Raw genomic sequence first — 18,128 nt, 5'->3', positions numbered from 1 at the left:
GATGAACTGACCAACAGATGGGGCAGATTCCCATTGGCCCTCCCATTTCCTTGCTCCAGGGTGTGAGCAGCGGATGTGATTGGGCCCCAGCTGCCTGCAGCTTAGGGAAGGGTGTTAATTACCTGGGGCAGCTGTAGGCTGCCTTTAGCTGAAGGGTATAAAGGCCCCAGAGCTTATGCCTCTTCCCCAAACAGGGATTCTTTCCAGGAGGGAAGCAGAAGCTGATGTTGTTGTAGGACCCCTATTCATCATGGATGCCTAGGTTCCATCCATGTTGGGTCTGCTGCAAGTAGGCAGGATGGGGCATAGAGGCAGCCTTGACTTTGCTCTCTTGTGCTGAGTGGTCAATGGGGTGACCAGTTACAATCCATGGGATTTCTCTAGAAGGGACTCAGCCATTGGGAGACCCACCCCGAGGGCTGAGCCCCCTCACAGACAAGCCCATGTGCCTTCTCTTGCCTAGCCCTAGCCCTGGGCTCGTGTTTCCCAGCCGCAACCTGTCATGCTGCAGTGTGAGAAGGCTCAGCTGGTGATCACTGTGCACAGGGATCTGTTTGGGACAGGGTGACTGATCAAAGCTGCTGACCTGAGCCTTGGCCCAGCTGCCTGCCGGTACACGTCCCTTAATGCTGTGGAGAACACAGTGATCTTTGTAGCTGGGCTCCATGAATGTGGCAGCACCTTGCAGGTAAGGATTCATGCAAGCCAGGCATCCATACTGATCCCTAGCATCACTGCTGCTGTCCTATCTGATGGGGTTAAAAATGCAGGGGGGGACGAAACAGTGGATGTGATTGATTGATTTATTTTGATCCTGTCATTGACAAGCTCCCTGTTTTTTTCCTGGGTACATCTTCCTAGCCTCCAATTTCATGTATCAGTCAAAGAATTCTGCCCTGCTCAGCTTGTGGAGCAGGCTCACAAGTGGATCCTGAAGCGGGTGGTCTGGTGGCTCAGACAGACTTTATTTCTGGCCACCCCTGTTCAAAGTTTGTCTGGAGACTCTGCAGACCAGACCACTCGACTGAATACATTGATTGGTGTTCGACTGAGCTCTACATAGGCTGTAGGGGAGAGAGAGAGAGAGGGTGGCTTCCTGAAACAGTGCTCAAAATTTACCTGAATACAATTAACAGATTATACTGGGGGGGCGGGGGGATTATTGTCTGGCTCTTTCACAATGTGCACAGAGGAAGCTTGTGAGTAGTTGTACAAAATGGCACTACAGTGGCTCTAGTATTCTGATGGCTGCTCTAGCAGACTGAGCTCTGAAGTTCCCACTTGACTGGGCACTTGTTAGAAAACTTAAGTCTTGTTTCTATCTGGCTGAGGCTTGTTCTCAAGCTCCTCTCAATGGCTTTTCAAACACACATGTATACTAGTGTTAACCCTTCCATGTCTGGTTCTTCCCAGATGACCCCAGACTCCCTGGTTTACAGCACAAGCCTGAACTATAACCCCACCCCTGCCAGCAACCCAGTGATCCTGAGAACCAATCCAGCTGTGATTCCTATTGAGTGTCACTATCCCAGGTGAGTGTCTGAGGTGCTCAGGTCCCCTCCCACCCATTCAGTCCCTGTTGTGGGATCTGGCTCAGTGACTAAAGTTTGCTCCTCTCACAGGAAGGACAATGTGAGCAGTAAAGCCATCAAGCCAACCTGGGTTCCCTTCAGCTCCACCCTGTCTGCAGAGGACAGGCTGGGTTTCTCCCTGCACCTGATGAATGGTAGGTGGGAGCAGACTTCAGGGGAGCCCAGCCCAGCCCTGCCTGTCTGTCTGTCCTGCTCACTGTGAGCTTGCCTTCCAGATGACTGGAGTGCTGAGAGACCCTCCAATGGATTCCAGTTGGGGGAGGTCATGCATATCCAAGCTGATGTCAGTACTGGGAACCACGTGGCTCTGAGGCTTTTTGTGGACAGCTGTGTGGCCACGCTGACCCCAGACAGGGACTCCTCTCCCCCCTATGCTGTCATTGACTTCAATGGGTAAGAACTGGGAGCCCTTTCTAGTGTAAAATAAGACTGATCAGGGACTCACTGACCCTTGGTTCTTCTGTGTAGATGCCTGGTGGATGGGAAGTCAGATGACACCACCTCAGCCTTCATATTGCGCAGGACACACTGCAGTTCATGGTGGATGTGTTCAGCTTTGCAGGAGATGCCAGGAACTTGGTGAGCTCCAAATCAATTCCCTTAAGCTAAGCAGGTGTTAGTGTCCCCTGGGATGGTCCTAACCCCTCTTTCATTTCCCCTCTAGATCTACATCACCTGTCATCTGAAATTCACTGCAGCTGAGCAAGCCCCAAATTCCTTGAACAAGGCTTGTTCCTTCAACAAAGCAGGCAACATGTGAGTAGACTAGAACCCCATCAGGGGAGTGACTGGAAAGACAGCTTAGAATAGAGAACTCTTCCCTGTAGATGATTGTTCCTGTTCTATTGCAGCTGGTTTCCAGTGGAAGGCACCAGAGACATCTGCAGGTGCTGTGAGACTGGGAACTGTGGGTTGCTTAGACAGTCCAGGAGAGCAAAGTCTTTGAATAGATGGCCAGGAGAGCACTTCCAAAGACGTGTGGTTTCCAGACATGGTAAGTTCTATTTCAGCCACTTCACCTGGAAAGGTGTCTAGCTTGTTCTAGCAGTCTCACTTTGGGATGAGAACACCCAAAGACCAGTCAAACTGAAAACTTAATGGATTCTTGCTTATGCCTCTTCCCCAAACAGGGATTCTTTCCAGGAGGGAAGCAGAAGCTGATGTTGTTGTAGGACCCCTATTCATCATGGATGCCTAAAAGGATCTGCTATGATGTCCCTGGATCCACTGGAAGCAGGGAAGGCAGCCTCCCACAGGAGATGGCATCAGAGGGTATCTATTTTCTAGCTTATAGGAGGTCCCTAATGTCTTCAAGTTGCTTATAAGTATGTTTCAGCTAGCTGTCTTGGTCTGTCAGTAAGTGCAGCACTGGCTCAGCTGCTGCGTTGAAGCACTCAGTGGTGGTTTGAGAAGCAGAGGTTGATTGGGGATTTACAACAGTTTGGTATGGATAGCAGCAGCATTAGCTCAATGGAGCATGCAGAATGCTTCCAAAATGCTGCACTCTGTGAACTGGCCAAGTCATCTTGGTGGACTTGACAGGGCAATGGAGGTGTATAAATTCCTAGTCCTGATTCTAACTACCTGTATCTCTCTCATGGGCAGGAGAGAAGGCTTGGCTGAGGCTGACCATGGAGGCTGCATAGGTTTTTACCTACTTTTAGGGGGGCCTCCTCCATATCCAACTGCCACAGTTTCATTGTGGGAGCTGTACCTTCGGTATAATGTAAAATAAAACCCCTTGCAAGCTGAGACTGGTCTGTATTGACTCTCTGTAACAGGGGCAGCCCTTCAGCTCAATGGGCACATGAAAGGGAGAAACAGGAGGCTCCAAGGTGATGCTAGCTACCTCCATGTGGGGAGGGGAACTATCACCTCATCTAAACAGAATTGTCCATTGACAAAACAAATATTAAATAAGTGCCCCCCCCATGCAGCCTTAGCAGTAGCTAACTGGTTTGCACCACTTTGCACAAACTGGTTGTTTAAATTTTTGAAGGAATTTTAGAACCAGCTGTTAACCCACTTCCCTGCAAGGAATCACTGCAGCTTTGATGGGCTCTGGCCAGGAAGTCATGTAATTCTTCCTCCGGCCACTGGGGGGGGCTGCACTGCAGGAGCCATGTAGGCCACCACCTAGCCCTGGGCATTGGCCCTGTTGCTGCTGCTGCTCCCCCTCCGCTGGGCCTGGGGCTTCTACTATTGCTTGGTGGGTGTCCTGCTGCTCCAAGCTCCTCTCTCTGAGTACCTGCCACCCTGCCCGCAGCCAGCCCACCCCGCACCTCCTGCCCCATGTCCACTGGTGCCCTGCTGTTCCCAGGGCAGTAACCCTGCATACCTGCTTCAATGAGGGGAGCAGCTGGGACCTACACATGTGCACACCCTAGGGTGACCAGAGAGCAAGTGTGGAAAAATTGAGATGAGGGGAAGGGGTAACAGGAGCCTATATAAGAGAGAAGCCCAAAAATCAGGACTGTCCCTATAAAATCAGGACATCTGGTAACCCTAGCACACCCCCAGGGAGTGGTGGGGACCCACACATGTGAAATGGCACTCATTTCTAGTTCAGGCCCTTTTTTTTTTAATTTAAACTTTAGGTGGGGTTAACATACAGCTGTATTTTCCTGGATGTGTCAGGCTTCTTGGTTCTTAAATCACTGTCCAGGAGGAAAATACAGATGTATTTTCTTTATGACCCCTAATGACTCAATGCATTGCCACTTCTTATGGTGACTATAAATGGGGTGTTCTCCCTCTCCAGCCATCATTCCTCTGCATGAAATGGCTTCCAATGCTCTGACTTTGGCAGGGTAGCGCTACAAAGCGCTCTGAGCAATATCTAGGGCCACAAGTATCTCAACAGCTTAGCTCAGTGGTGGTTGCTTTAGTTAACTGCAGTGGCCAAAGTCATGCCCAGTGCCCCCTCTGGGCTATCGGTTGACCTGGCCCTGTGGAAGCTCACAGGGGAAGTGTCTTAATGACAGAAAGAGCTGGTGTTCAGAGGCCCAAGCCAGGGTCTGAACCCCTCCTTTCAGGGGGTTTTAGAGACAAACCTCAGAAGGGCAAAACCAGCCATATACCCTGCCTCTTCCATCCCTGTGGCAGAGACCCAGCCTCCCCTACACATTCAGTTCCCCTCCTATCATTTCCTGATATACTTAATGCACTTGTAGGTCCTCACCTGAGAGCTCCCAGCTGCTGACTTCCCTCCCTGCAGGATGATTCATTTCCAAGAACACAACTGAATTTATCTCTGACACCTGTGTGAGGCAGAGAAGCCTCCCTGGCTCTGTTTCACATGGGGCAACAGAGGGTCCTGGAGGTAAGGTGAAACTGAGGGGCCAGCACCACAAATCCTTAAGTGATTTTTGTCCTGCATCCCACAGGAAATCTGGCCAAGATGGCATAGATCCCTTTCCCTGGGCCCTAGTTCATACTCCTCAGCACAGAACCATATTCTGTCTTGTAATTCCTCCAGCATTGCCAAGCAGTGATGTCATCAGGTACAGTTGTTTACTAGGCAAATTTATCTTTGTGTCCTAGTGCTTTTTAGGAATCAGTCTAGAGGATTTTAGCCTTGCTGTACATTCCGGCACTGACATTTGGCCTAATCTTTCTGAGAGGCAGTGAGGTTCAACTGAAACTTTTTTTTTTTCCCCCCCACAAGGGGCCCCTGGATCTATTTCTGCCCCTACCGGAAGTGAGCCTGTGGAACTGCTCTCATACCCTTATCTGCTGATAGTCAGGCTCATCTGACTTCCCTCCCTGATAGTGCATCTGCTCTAAGACCTATTTGTTTTAAAGAAAAACTTACTTGCAGCCTTCACTAAAGTGACAAAACAGAAGTTCCAGTGTGTGAAGTTATTAACACTCCTCGCCCCCCCCCCCCGGTCATCAGCAGCATTTGAATACTGGACTCTTAGAATTCCCCTACAGCCAATATCCCTGGAGCTAACACATGCTGCTTGTAAAACAGCAGTGGGACTCTACCTTTTATCCCTGGAGTTGAGACAAAAGAGGGTGGGCTAGGGGCTAGAGTACATCTATTTGACATTGATTCAGAAAGGCTGGGTGGATGAGATTTGGGTCTGTTTTATATTAGAGGGCTTGGTTCTAGTCTCAGGACTATGCTTATATAGCCTAGGAGCTACGGTTGACCTGAATTTTATGGGTTGTTAGTTATGGCTCACTACTGATTGCATCCGACCAGAAGATTTATAGGTTCTTGTCCAATTTGGACTCCAGGGTCTAATAATTCAGCGAGTTCTATAACAGGAGAGGACTCTCAGGATGCTTGGAAAAAGCACTTACAGTGAGGACAATACCAAATTGATAAAAACTGAGATTAACAGAAGAAAAATAAATGCTGTGAAACTTATGACTGTAAAAATTCCCAAACTGCTGCACCTAACATTCCTATTATAAAAACCTTAATCTAACATACTTTCACCCTTTCTTGAGGACCTGGTAATAGGAGGCGAAGGACCAGCCTCACTCCTGGCATGCCCAATAACACAATGGTTCTGACTTCCGTAATGGTTAGGAGTGTTGAGTAGTTACACTGTACTGCACAAGCTGAGCTGATAGTCGGATGGAAGATAGAATGATAGGTAGATAAAAAAAGATTCTATAGGAGAACAAAGAAAAGAAAAAGTTCTCTGATATCCTTACATGGTATTTTATAGGATCCTGATGCTATGTAATTCAGGCCCAACCTACTATACCCAAAACTTATTTCTGACCCTAAGAAATATATGGGCACCCTTATCCTTTAGGTTAGTGGATTATGACACTTACTCTATACATATTAATAAGGATTGTCTCACTCCAAAAACTGCCAGCCTAGACTCTCTGGGTGACTTCCAGGTTTGTGGTGTACCCAGCAGTCACCAACCACTTGCAGACACTGGATAAACCTGTTCAGTGTAGGATCTAGTTCCTCCTTTCAGTTCCCCAAAGTTCAGGGACCACTTCTATCAGTGCCAAAGGTTGCCAGCCTTTATGCCAATTTACTCGTAACTGATCATACATTTAGCTGATCTTATAGGCCAGTAGGTTTCTTGCATTTCAACAAAACTTATTCTATGTATAATTATTAGGAAACACATATCATGTACCTCAACACAGCCTCATTTCATATGAATTAATACTGATAAAATGTAAGAATCATTTATGAAATGGATTAATTCAGCCAGAGAAACATATTATTGGATATGGCTGGCTGAATTAGTAGGATATAATATCTAGCAAAGTAATCCGATGGGCTACGTTACTTTACCATTACAGTGGGAGGGAATGATAGTTGCTTTCTTCTACAGGAGGGGTATGATCAATAATGAAGGTTGTGAAGTACACTTTGCATTCATAGCTGTCGGGGGAAGATGAGAACTGAATGCATGGGGCCCTGGCTCTCAGCCAAGCACACCTATTCCTAGAGGAAGGGGTATTTTGTATGGCTGTCTTTCTTCCTCTCTCTGCATATGGAGTTCCATGTAAGGGCTCATAGCATTCCTATGGACTGCTTCGCTGATCCAGAAATGAAGTTGAACAACTTTCTGCGGCTGAGTTTCTGGAGCTTGCTTTTGGTGCAGGACATTAGATCTCCACAGGCATATCCTAGTGATCTCGGTTTTATTTTGATCCATGCTATACTTCATCCCTATCTCTCTGTAACAGTAGCATTATACTATTTAAGAAACCATTGTGGGTGAAGTGGAGTACCTAGGGCCTCAAACAAGTTCAAGTTTGCATCACAGTCTGCACCCCAACCCTGGAGCTAGAATACCTGTGTGGGTGGATTTCAGAGAGGATTCAGAGATAGAGACCATATTGCAACTTCAACTCTGGTGCAGCTGTCACTGCCCCATAATGGAAAGTCCCTCTGGAACACCTCATCTCTTATAAAAACTGTACAGCCAATACTTTACAGCCATATCAGAGTTTCAGCCTTTAATTAAATTAAACATGACCGGAATCTCCCAAAATACAACTGATGAATTGACCACCAGCTGGGGCTGATTCCCATTGGTCCTCCCATTTCCCTGCTCCAGGGATGGGGCAGTGGGTGTAATTGGGCCCTGGCTGCCTGTGATTCAGGGGAGGGTGTTCATTACCTGAGACAGCAGGGAGCTGTGTTTAGGTCGGGGTATAAAGGACCTGGAGCAGCAGTTTCCCTCTAGACTGGATTTGCTGCAGGCAGGTAGGATGGGGCACAGAGGCAGCCTGGACTTTTCTCTCCTGTGCTGGGTGGTAGTGGGGTGACCTGTTACAATCCCTGGGATTTCTCTAGGAGTGACTCAGCCATCTGGAGACCTGCCCCCTTGTTGACAAGCCCATGTACCCTCTTTTGCCCAACCAGGAAGCAGTACAGTGCGAGGGGCTCAGCTGGTGATCATTGTGCACAGGGATCTGTTTGGGACTAGGAGACTGATCTAAGCTGCTAACCTGAGCCTTGGCCTAGCTGCCTGCCAGTACACGTCCCTTAATGCTACCAAGAACACACTGACCATGCAGTCCCCAAATGGGTTTTGCTTTGTGCCTCCAGGTACTCTGTGAAAGAGCTGTGAGTATCTCTTCTACTAGCACAGACTCAAAGCTAAGGGGATGGAGAAATTTTTGGTGTGGTAATAAGGCTTCACCTTTGGAGACATGGGTTTAAATCCAGTCTGGGGACTACAATAGAAACTAGTACCCAGCCCAGAGCCACCAAAATAGCTAGACTTCTAACTTCTGTTGACATTAGAAGCCTGAATACCTTTATAGCTCTGAGCCCCAGTGAGCAGTTGGCTTGAACGTCCCAAGGCCCATGCAGGTGATCAGCCTGGTGTAATGAGTTCCCACATCTGAGCTAAATGCAGGGCACACTTGTCTGGCACTGGCCTCCTAAAATATGCCTTGTACGTGGGTTGAGTTATCAACTTGCATGGGATATGCCCTAGATCAGAGGAACTCCTATAAGAGCTCCTTAGTTGGGTCCTATTTAACTCTCTGCCATGTGTGTAGTGGCAGGTACCTTTGGCAGGCCCTATCACCCCTTAGCCAGTCTGATCTCACTATGGGCCATCCATGACCTCCAAAGCCTAATGCCCTAGTCCCTGATCCCAATCTCCCTTGCAGTGATAAAACTATCGCTGGTACAAAGGATCTCTCAGCTTCATATCCCTGTTGGGAGTGACACCTTTGCCAGGAGCCTCTCTACACTAACTGGGCCTCCTGCCCCACATGCAGATGTGAACTGCAGAATCAGGGGATCCCTTCCAGCTCACACTACAGCTGCACTGAATCTCCTAAGTAGCCCTCCTGTGCAGCGTTTCTCCCTCTTCAGGTAGCAATGGCAGCTGGGCTTAAGTTGTGCTGCTCCCGCTGGGAGATGGTGATTCTCTTCCAAGGTGACTCCATCAGCCCTGCAAATAGCTGATCCAAGCACAATCTCTCCCTCTGTAGACAGAGGAAACAAGTAACTAAACTGAGCAAGCTGAGATCCCACTGTGGCCAAGCATGTCCTGGGGTACTTCTGTGGCATGTCCTAGGAATGGGGCACTTGTGGGAAGTATTTGAGCTGAACTCAATCTCAGTAGCTTTTCAGAAGAACTACTTGCTCTTAACCCTTCAATGTCTCCTCCTTCCAGCTGACCTCTGACTGCTGGGTATACTGTACAAGCTGAATGCTGGAGCTCTAGGTATAACTAACAGTATGAGCTAAAGGCAGTGAACCAGAGTAGGCCTGGCCTTGGCAAATACCACCACACTAGGTATTGCTGAATGCCATGTAAACACATTCCTGACTGGAGAGGATGGTACAGAAACACCCAGATCTCCCAAGTAACTACATAAAAGCATTCCTAAGAGACGTTACAAGAACACACCAACCCATTGTAAGATAATGAGGGGATGACAGGATAACAGATAAGGATGTTTTTTTCAAACTAGCAGGAACGAGGATAAGAGCGGTAACTAATAACACCTGGAGTGTGATATGAAACTTGTTTGTATCAGTGGGTAAAAGGAGAAGTGCTTGGTAGGGCATCTATGTATCAGCTGTGGGGACAGCACCCTGGTGTCCTGACCTGAGTCTTTTTCTTGTCACGGGCATGGATGTTAGTGTCCCTGCGACCTGTTAGACTTGGCACTAGTACCGTGCTTTGCTGACGATACTCCTGGCCAAGCACCTTCACCACCCAACAGAGCCTGGGGTCTTTGGTTATGAATAACATTGAGGTCTGCTGAATCGGTAAGTGGCATTCCTTCCTGGCTCCTCCACTGTTAGTGATTTACATTGAGTTTATTATAGTTTTGCTGCCATGGCCCATCCTAGACTCTAGTACAGGAGTAGGCAACCTATGGCACGTGTGCCAAAGGCGGCACGCGTGCTGATTTTCAGTGGCATTCACACTGCCTGGGTCCTGGTCACCGGTCCGGGGGGCTCTGCATTTTAACTAAATTTTAAATGAAGCTTCTTAAATGTTTTAAAAACCTTATTTACTTTACATACAATAATGGTTTAGTAATGTATTATAGACATAGAAAGAGACCTTCTAAGAACGTTAAAATGTATGACTGGCACATGAAACCTTAAATTAGAGTGAATAAATGAAGACTCGGCACAGCACTTCTGAAAGGTTGCTGACCCCTGCTCTAGTACCTGGAGCCACTGGTCTCTGCTCTGCTGGGAAGGAAGCAGAGAGAGGGAGGAACAGGGGACTAGGGAATGGGAGAAGAAGAAACCAAAATAAGAGAGAGGAGCAGGGATTTGTTTCTCCCCTTTTACTCCTAATGGTGCTAAAAATCTAACATGGCTTTTACTTATTTTGCATCAGAACCAATAGCACAGTTCTCAGAACAGGTGTTGAGAGGTAGCATAGGCCTGGGGCTAGACTACAGCATTGGACTGGGCCTCAGAAGATCTGGGTCCTGCTCCTGGCTTAGGGTTGCCAACTTTCTAATTGCAGAAAACCAAACAGCCCTGCCCCTTCTCCGAGGCCCTGCTCACTCCATTCTCCTCCCTCCGTCACTCTCTCTCCCCCAGCCTCACTCACTCATTCATTTTCACCAGGATGGGGCAGAGGGTTGGGATGGGGCATGAGTGCTCTGGCTGGGGTGTGCAGGCTCTGGGGTGGGGCCAGGAATGAGGGGTTTGGGGTGCAGGAGGGGACTTTGGGCTGGGGCAGGGGGTTGGGATGCAAGAGGGGGTGAGGGGTGTGGGGTGTGGGTTCCGAGTGGTGCCTACCTCAGGCAGCTCCCAGGAAGTGGCTGACGTCCCTCTGGTAGACCTGGGGTGGCCATGGGGACTCTGCGTACTGCTCCCATCTGCAGGTGCTGCTCCCACAGCTCCCATTGGTCACAGTTCCCATGAAGTCCTCATGGCCGCCTCTCCATCTAGGAGCCGGAGGGACATCCTGGCCACTTCCCAGGAGCCGGGCAGGGAGTCCGCCAGCTGCGTGCCAACTGGACTTTTAATGGCCTGGTCAGTGGTGCTGACTGGAACTGCCAGGATCCCTTTTTGACCAGGTGTTCTGATCAAAAACTGGACACCTGGCAACCCTATCCTGGCTTGGCCTCACCTGCTGTGTGATCTTGAGCAAGTCACTACCTCTGGCCCTGTCATGCCTAGTTAGATTGTGACCTGTTCAGGGTAGGGAGTTTGTGTATGTACAGCACCAAGTACCGTGGGGCCCTGATTTCAGCTGGAGCCTGTAGATGCTCCTGTAATCATAGGCAGCGAGTTATATGGTCCATGCTGCCCGTGCTCACCAATATTTAGGAACGTGGGCCTGGCTCCTCCAATGTTTGGGCTTACTGCGCTTTTGGGGAGCTCTGCTCTTCGGAGGGATGTGGGGTCCAGGGCGGGCTGTGGGGTTAGTGGGGGGCCTGGTGCTGGCAGCAGCAAGCGACCTGGCCCCAGCCCACCCTGTTCCGCTCTGCCTCAGTGGCTCCTAGCATCGCTTGTGGGAGGGGGCAGAAGCCTGAAAGAGGTGGAGGCTTGGGGGAAGGGGTGGAATGGGGGTAGAGCAGGGACGGGCTGGGGCCAGGTCTCTTGCTGCTGCTGGCATCAGCCCCCCCACTAACCCTCCAGGCTGCCCTGGACCCCATGTTCGCCTGAAGCATGGGGCCCCCTAAAGCACGGGGCCCAGGGCGGTTGCCCCGGTCTGTCCTATGGACGGACAGCTCTGCCTGGAACCCACGTCCCCCTGAAGCATGGGGCCCCTCCAAAGCGCAGGGTCCGGGGCAGTTGCTCTAGAGATGGCTCTGCTTGGACCCATTCTGGGCACCACCAAAATTATACAAACCTGATGCCCATGACTGTAATATAAATAATAATAGGCGTGTTAAATGCAGTTGCACAAAAGATTAATGTTTAAGTCCTACATAAACATTGGCTTTTAACAAAAACCCGACAGTGTGAGAAATTGGACACAAGAGCTAGTTAAAAGCATGCTTGTTTTCTCTGCTAGCGTGCAACCCCTTGATGTGTTCTCGGGTGAGTCACTTAAACTCCCCGTCCCTCATTTTCCCCATTTGCTGTAAAAGGACGTGTGAGATCAGGATGAAGACAAGGTCTCTGTCCCAGACACTTAACAGGCTAACTATCCAGATGAAGGGTGGGACAAAGGCTGCAGCAAAAACAAGCAATGGAGCAGTGACATTAGCTCGGGCCTTGTCAGCCCCAAGACTAGTGTTTCAATATTTTTATGGCCATTTTGCTCCCGCTGCTTTGAACAGGAGCCCTGGGGCCAAGGGTAGAGAGGTCTCCAGGAACAATGTTTTAAGGGGGAGAGGCAAGAGGTTGGGTCCATGTGGGAGAGGAAATGCTACCAGTGAAATCCTATTGAAGCTAATGGGAGTTTTTGCTACTGCCTTCACCAGGGCCAGGATTTCACCCTACAAGGTTCAGCTTGCAACATTCTCATTATTCTGGGGGACTGTGTGTGGGAGGGGAACTAGTCACCCCAGCAGAAGAGGCAGGGGATTTGGTGCCTAATCCACTGGATGTACCTGGCAGCTGCATAGCTCTCTCCAGCTCCTCTGTGCAAGGTGTGGTGCTGGCAGGGAGCTGGCACTCCTCCCTCATCCCCCCCACCCCTCGGTATGCCCAGGCTAGTTCCTTCCCATGTGCAGCCACAGAGGGAACAATCTTTCCACTGACCTAAATCCTGGGTGTGTGTGAAACGCTACGCCCTAAACCCTGCCTCTCAGTGGCCTCCTTCTGCAGAGCTGCTTTTAATTCCCTACAGCTGTGGAAAAACAACAGGCAGAAATTGTGCACAGGCAGAAATTGTGGAAAAACAACATCGCTTGCCTCATAACCTAAGTCGTGCAGAATGCAATGCCATCCACAGCCTCAGAAACCACCCTGACATTATCATCAAAGAGGCTGATAAAGGAGGTGCTGTTGTCATCATGAACAGGTCTGACTACCAAAAGGAGGCTGCCAGACAACTCTCCAATACCAAATTCTACAGGTCACTTCCCTCAGATCCCACTGAGGAATACGCTAAGAAACTGCACCATCTACTCAGGACACTCTCTACACTAGCACCGGAACAAATCAACATACCCTTAGAGCCCCAACCAGGGCTATTCTATCTACTATCCAAGATCTACAAACCCAGAAATCCTGGATGCCCCATCATCTTGAGCATTGGCACTCTCACTCACTGAAGGACTGTCTGGATATGTGGACTTTCTACTCAGATCCTACGCCACTAGCACTCCCAGCTATCTCCGTGACACCACTGATTTCCTGAGAAAACTACAATGCATTGGTGACCTTCCAGAAAACACCATCCTAGCCACCATGGATGTAGAGGCTCTCTACACAAACATCCCACACACAGATGGAATACAAGCTGTCAGGAACAGTATTCCTGATGATGCCACAGCACAACTGGTTGCTGAGCTCTGTGCCTTTATCCTCACACACAACTATTTCAAATTTGATGACAATATATACCTCCAGATCAGTGGCACTGCTATGGGCACCTGCATGGCCCCACAATATGCCAACATTTTTATGGCTGACCTGGAACAATGCTTCCTCAGCTCTCATCCACTCATGCCCCTTCTCTACCTACTCTACATTGATGACATCTTCATCATCTGGACCAATGGGAAGGAGACTCTGGAAAAATTCCACCACGATTTCAACAACTTACACCCCACCATCAACCTCAGTCTGGACCAATCTACATGGGAGGTCCACTTCCTACACACCACGGTGCAAATAAGTGATGGTCATGTTAACACCACCCTATACTGAAAACCCACTGACTGCTATGCCTACCTTCATGCCTCCAGCTTCCATCCTGGATGCACCACACGATCCATTGTCTACAGCCAAGTTTGATGTACAATCACATCTGCTCTAACCCCTCAGACAGAGACCAACAAAAATCTTCACCAAGCATTCTCAAAACTACGATACCCGCACGAGGAAATAAGGAAACAGATCAATAGAACCAGATGTGTACCCAGAAGCCTCCTACTGCAAGACAAGCCCAGGAAAGAAACCAACAGACTCTACTGGCCATCACATATAGTCCCCAGCTAAAACCCCTCCAACGCATAATCAGGGTTCTACAACCCATCCGGGACAATGATCCCCCACTTTCCCAGACCTTAGGTGGCAGGCCAGTCCTCGCCCACAGACAGCCCGCCAACCTGAAGCATATTCTCACCAGTAACTACACACCACACCATAGTAACTCTAACTCATTACCCAATCCATGCAACAAACCTCGATGCCAACTCTGCCCACATATCTACACCAGCAAAACCATCACAGGACCTAACCAGATCAATCACATCATCACCAGTTCATTCACCTGCACATCCACCAATGTAATATATGCCATCATATGCAGCCTCTGCTATGTACATCGGCCAAACGGGACAGTCCCTACATAAAAGGATAAATGGACACAAATCAGATATTAGGAATGGCAATATACAAAAACCTGTAGGAGAACTCTTCAGTCTCCCTGGACACACAATAGCAGATTTAAAGGTAGCCATCCTGCAGCAAAAAAACTTCAGGACCAGATTTCACCGAGAAACTGCTGAGCTTCAGTTTATCTTCAAATTTGACACCATCAGCTCAGGATTAAACAAAGACTGTGAATGGCTAGCCAACTACAAAATCAGTTTCTCCTCCCTTGGTGTTCACACCTCAACTACTAGAGGAGGGCCTCATCCTCCGTGCTTGAACTAACATCGTTATCTCCAGCCTGATTCTTGCTTGCATATATATACTTGCCTCTGGAAATTCCACTACATGCATCCCGATGAAGGGGATATTCACCCATGAAAGCTCATGCTCCAATACGTCTGTTAGTCTATAAGGTGCCACAGGACTCTCTGCTGCTTTTACAGATCCAGACTAACACAGCTACCCCTCTGATACTTGTCTGCATCAGGAACACAGGAAGGGGACCAGTGTCCCAGTGCAGCATGGGGATATTCCTGGCCCGTTACTGAGTGAAAGGGAGCTGAAGAGGGGAAAGGCGTGTGGGGCTGGAGGCTGGAAAGCCAATAGGTGGGCAGGGAGATAGGAAAATGCTGTGATCAAGAGCCAGCCCACAGTCAAAGCCTGGCTGGGCTGACCTGACCCTCCCCTGCCCATCTAAGCTGTTAACCCTTCCTGCAGGCATTGATGCCCTCTCATCCCGTCCCGAATCCCTCCTGCATTCCCCACAGCAATGTTAAGGAGAGCATCAAGCTGGTTTGAGAGTGAATGCATCTCAGTAATGACACAGAACTACCTCATCCCCCAGAGCTTCCTCTTCTTCCTCCCTCTCTCAGGCAGTGTGTCATAGGCACATTTTTGGAAGAGCTTGGACCAAACCTGCTCTGGATTCAGATCAAAATCTGAACTCCCCCTGAGACTGGACATGTTTGGATTTAGGGCTCTAGTCTGGTCCTTCATAGAGAGAAACCCAAGCAATGACATTTGGATCAGATCTTCCCTAGAATTTGGAAGAGGGGGGTGGAGTTGGGCTCCCATTCTTTGGCCTTTGTGATGATTACCCAATAAAACTGATCATCCACTGCTTTAATTTAGCAACAAAGCAGGCTGCTGGATTTACTCTTACTCAGTTCACTTTATCAGCTGTCTCATTCATGACAATTGGTACTTTGCCTTAAAGCCCCAACTCATAGAGTCATGAGATTATGTGAGACTCTCAGCTTCCATTTAAAACCCCCATCATTTTCCAGCACTGCATAGAAAAAGCTTCAAACCGTAAGACCTGAAGCCTCAAAAACCAGACACCAAATGAAAAAGAACCCGACAGTAGGAGCAGTTTTTTAAACTCATGATTTTTTTGGATGCAGTGTTGTTTGAGCTGTGTTGGTCCCATGATGCTAGAGAGACAAGCTGGAGAAGGTAGGGTGACCAGATAGCAAATGTGAAAAATCGGGACAGGCAATGGGGGGGTAATAGGCATGTATATAAGAAAAAGACTCAAAAATTGGGACTGTCCCTATAAAATCGGAACATCTGGTCACCCTAGGGGGAGGTGATCGCTTTTATTGGCCCAGCTTCTGTTGGTGAGAGAGACAAGCATACACGGCCTGGCCTGAAGAAGAGCTCAGTGTGGCTCGGAAGCTCGTCTCTCCCACCAACAGAAGCTGGCCCCATAACAGATGTCCCCTTCCCCCACCTTGTCTCAGGACTTGGTAACACCCCAGTGGCAGCTGCCCCCGGCTGGGCCTCGGCCTGTGCAATAAGCCAGCCGCCTCCATGGCTGAAGTGTCACTAAATCTGCGCTCAGCTGACTCGGCTCAGCGAGCGGCTGACAGGCTGCAGCACCGGGGGGTCTGTGGTCAGCTGATCGCGCTGCGAGATCAGCTGGTGGGTTCCGGCCCTGCTGTGGGCTTGGTCAGGCGTTGCAGAAGCAGCAGGAAACCATGGTGAGCGCAGGCGCGGTGCATGGCTGGGGGGTGTCAGTGCTTTGCTGGGATTTGGGGGCCTGGGGCGATGCAGAGATGTGTCCTCGGGGCAGCAGGGACTCCGGGTAACAGCTGGAGCCATGGCTGAGGACTCCCCGTTGCTAGCCAAGTGCTTAGGATTAGCCAGGCCAGTGCCACCAGCTTCCTAGCATCTAGGGGGTGGGTTAAATATTGTGTCTGGCTTAAAAACTGCTCCCTCCCTCCAGTGACCTGAGATCAGTGGGGCCCTGGGAAGGAGCTGGAGCAAACAGAAAGAGCTGCCCCTTTGCACAGTAGGTGATTGGCCCGGGGAACTCACAGTGTCAGCCCTTTGAGTTCTAATACCTCTCCTAGTTAAGTGTGCTCAGGATAAATGAATCTCATGCTTCAGGGTGCAGGCCAGTAGCCTGCAGGGTTCAGGAAGGAAACGCTGCCTTCCCTGCCTCACCCCCCCCCACCAGAGTGCAGCACTGCAGGATGGGGCAAGTGAAAACTCCTTATAATGCATCTTTCCTCAGAAGCAGCCAGCTCTGGCCAGGGCTGGGGGGAGGATGCCGGGCATGATGGGCTGTTGCTGTAGCAGCACCTGTGTTTCTAAAACAGGGAGTAATAAGGGCTTCAGCACTGGATGTGCAGGGGAACGAGTTGATGGGGAAAGGATCATTTCAGAGCCATGATAATGTTAAACACCTGGGGGGAAATCAACTGTCCTTCTCCCCTCAACCCAGACATCTGCCCCCTGCTCCGAGAGGCTTATGCCTGGTTCTGTAGCCTCTGGACCTGTATACATGAGACGCCAGGGACTTGTGCCCTTGCTATCGCTGTGTAACTGCAGCTGGTATAAAGCAGCTGCTCCAGGATGCAGGCTCATGGTCTGTACCAGTATTTGCTGGGTTAAACTGCTGAAGCTGCAGCCTAACTGGTAGTTATTAGGAACAGGAAGGGGCCGTCTGCCCTGCCCCATCTTCACCCCACCCCTTCATCAGACTGATCCCTTTGGGCACACCCTAGCCCTGTCCATCTCTTTTCTTCTCCGGGATGAGTGTCTCTCTCTCAGACTCTGGACCCAGTTCGGCCCGGGGGAAGCCCATGAATTCAGGGCAGTTGTATGCCCTCATGCCAAGGCTGAGCTTGGCCAGTTGTGTCCGGTCATTCTCCCCAGGAGCTTGCTCCAAAGGCTGATGACCTCCATGCAGGGAGCCGCTGTGCCTGAGTTTACAGGGGCGTTATACAATGGGGACCCAGGGCCTGAGGAGGAGAGTTATTTGTGCAGCTCTGGATCGACCCAGCTGCCGCCTGACTCTGCAGCAGGCTCAGCCAGAGCAGAGACCGGAGATGAGGGCAGCCAAGTACCCAGAGAGGAGAGAAATCTAGGGGCGGCTCTTTTGGTGCAGTGGGGGCAAGGCAGCAATAACAGTGGGAAATGAGGGTTCCCCTGCTCTGGCAAGAAGAGCTGGGCTGCCCTGCAAAGGACACTCTACCGCTGACGTCCCCTGGCCCAAACGCCACCTGGGTCCTAACTGCCCCCGATCTTCTCCTTCCAGAGGTTCCGGTTCTGCGGAGACTTGGACTGTCCTGACTGGGTCCTGGCCGAAATCAGCACCTTGGCCA

General features: G+C 49.9%; 1 pseudogene; it reads left to right on the top strand.

The window, feature by feature from the left end:
• The first annotated feature begins 298 nt into the window (after window positions 1-298).
• On the top strand, window positions 299-3,323 carry LOC127057513 (zona pellucida sperm-binding protein 3-like; annotated as a pseudogene).
• Window positions 3,324-18,128: the final 14,805 nt, after the last annotated feature.

Source organism: Gopherus flavomarginatus, chromosome 9 (genome assembly GCF_025201925.1).
Source record: "Gopherus flavomarginatus isolate rGopFla2 chromosome 9, rGopFla2.mat.asm, whole genome shotgun sequence".
NCBI lineage: Eukaryota > Metazoa > Chordata > Testudines > Testudinidae > Gopherus > Gopherus flavomarginatus.
This window is presented reverse-complemented; position numbering and strand designations above follow the sequence as displayed.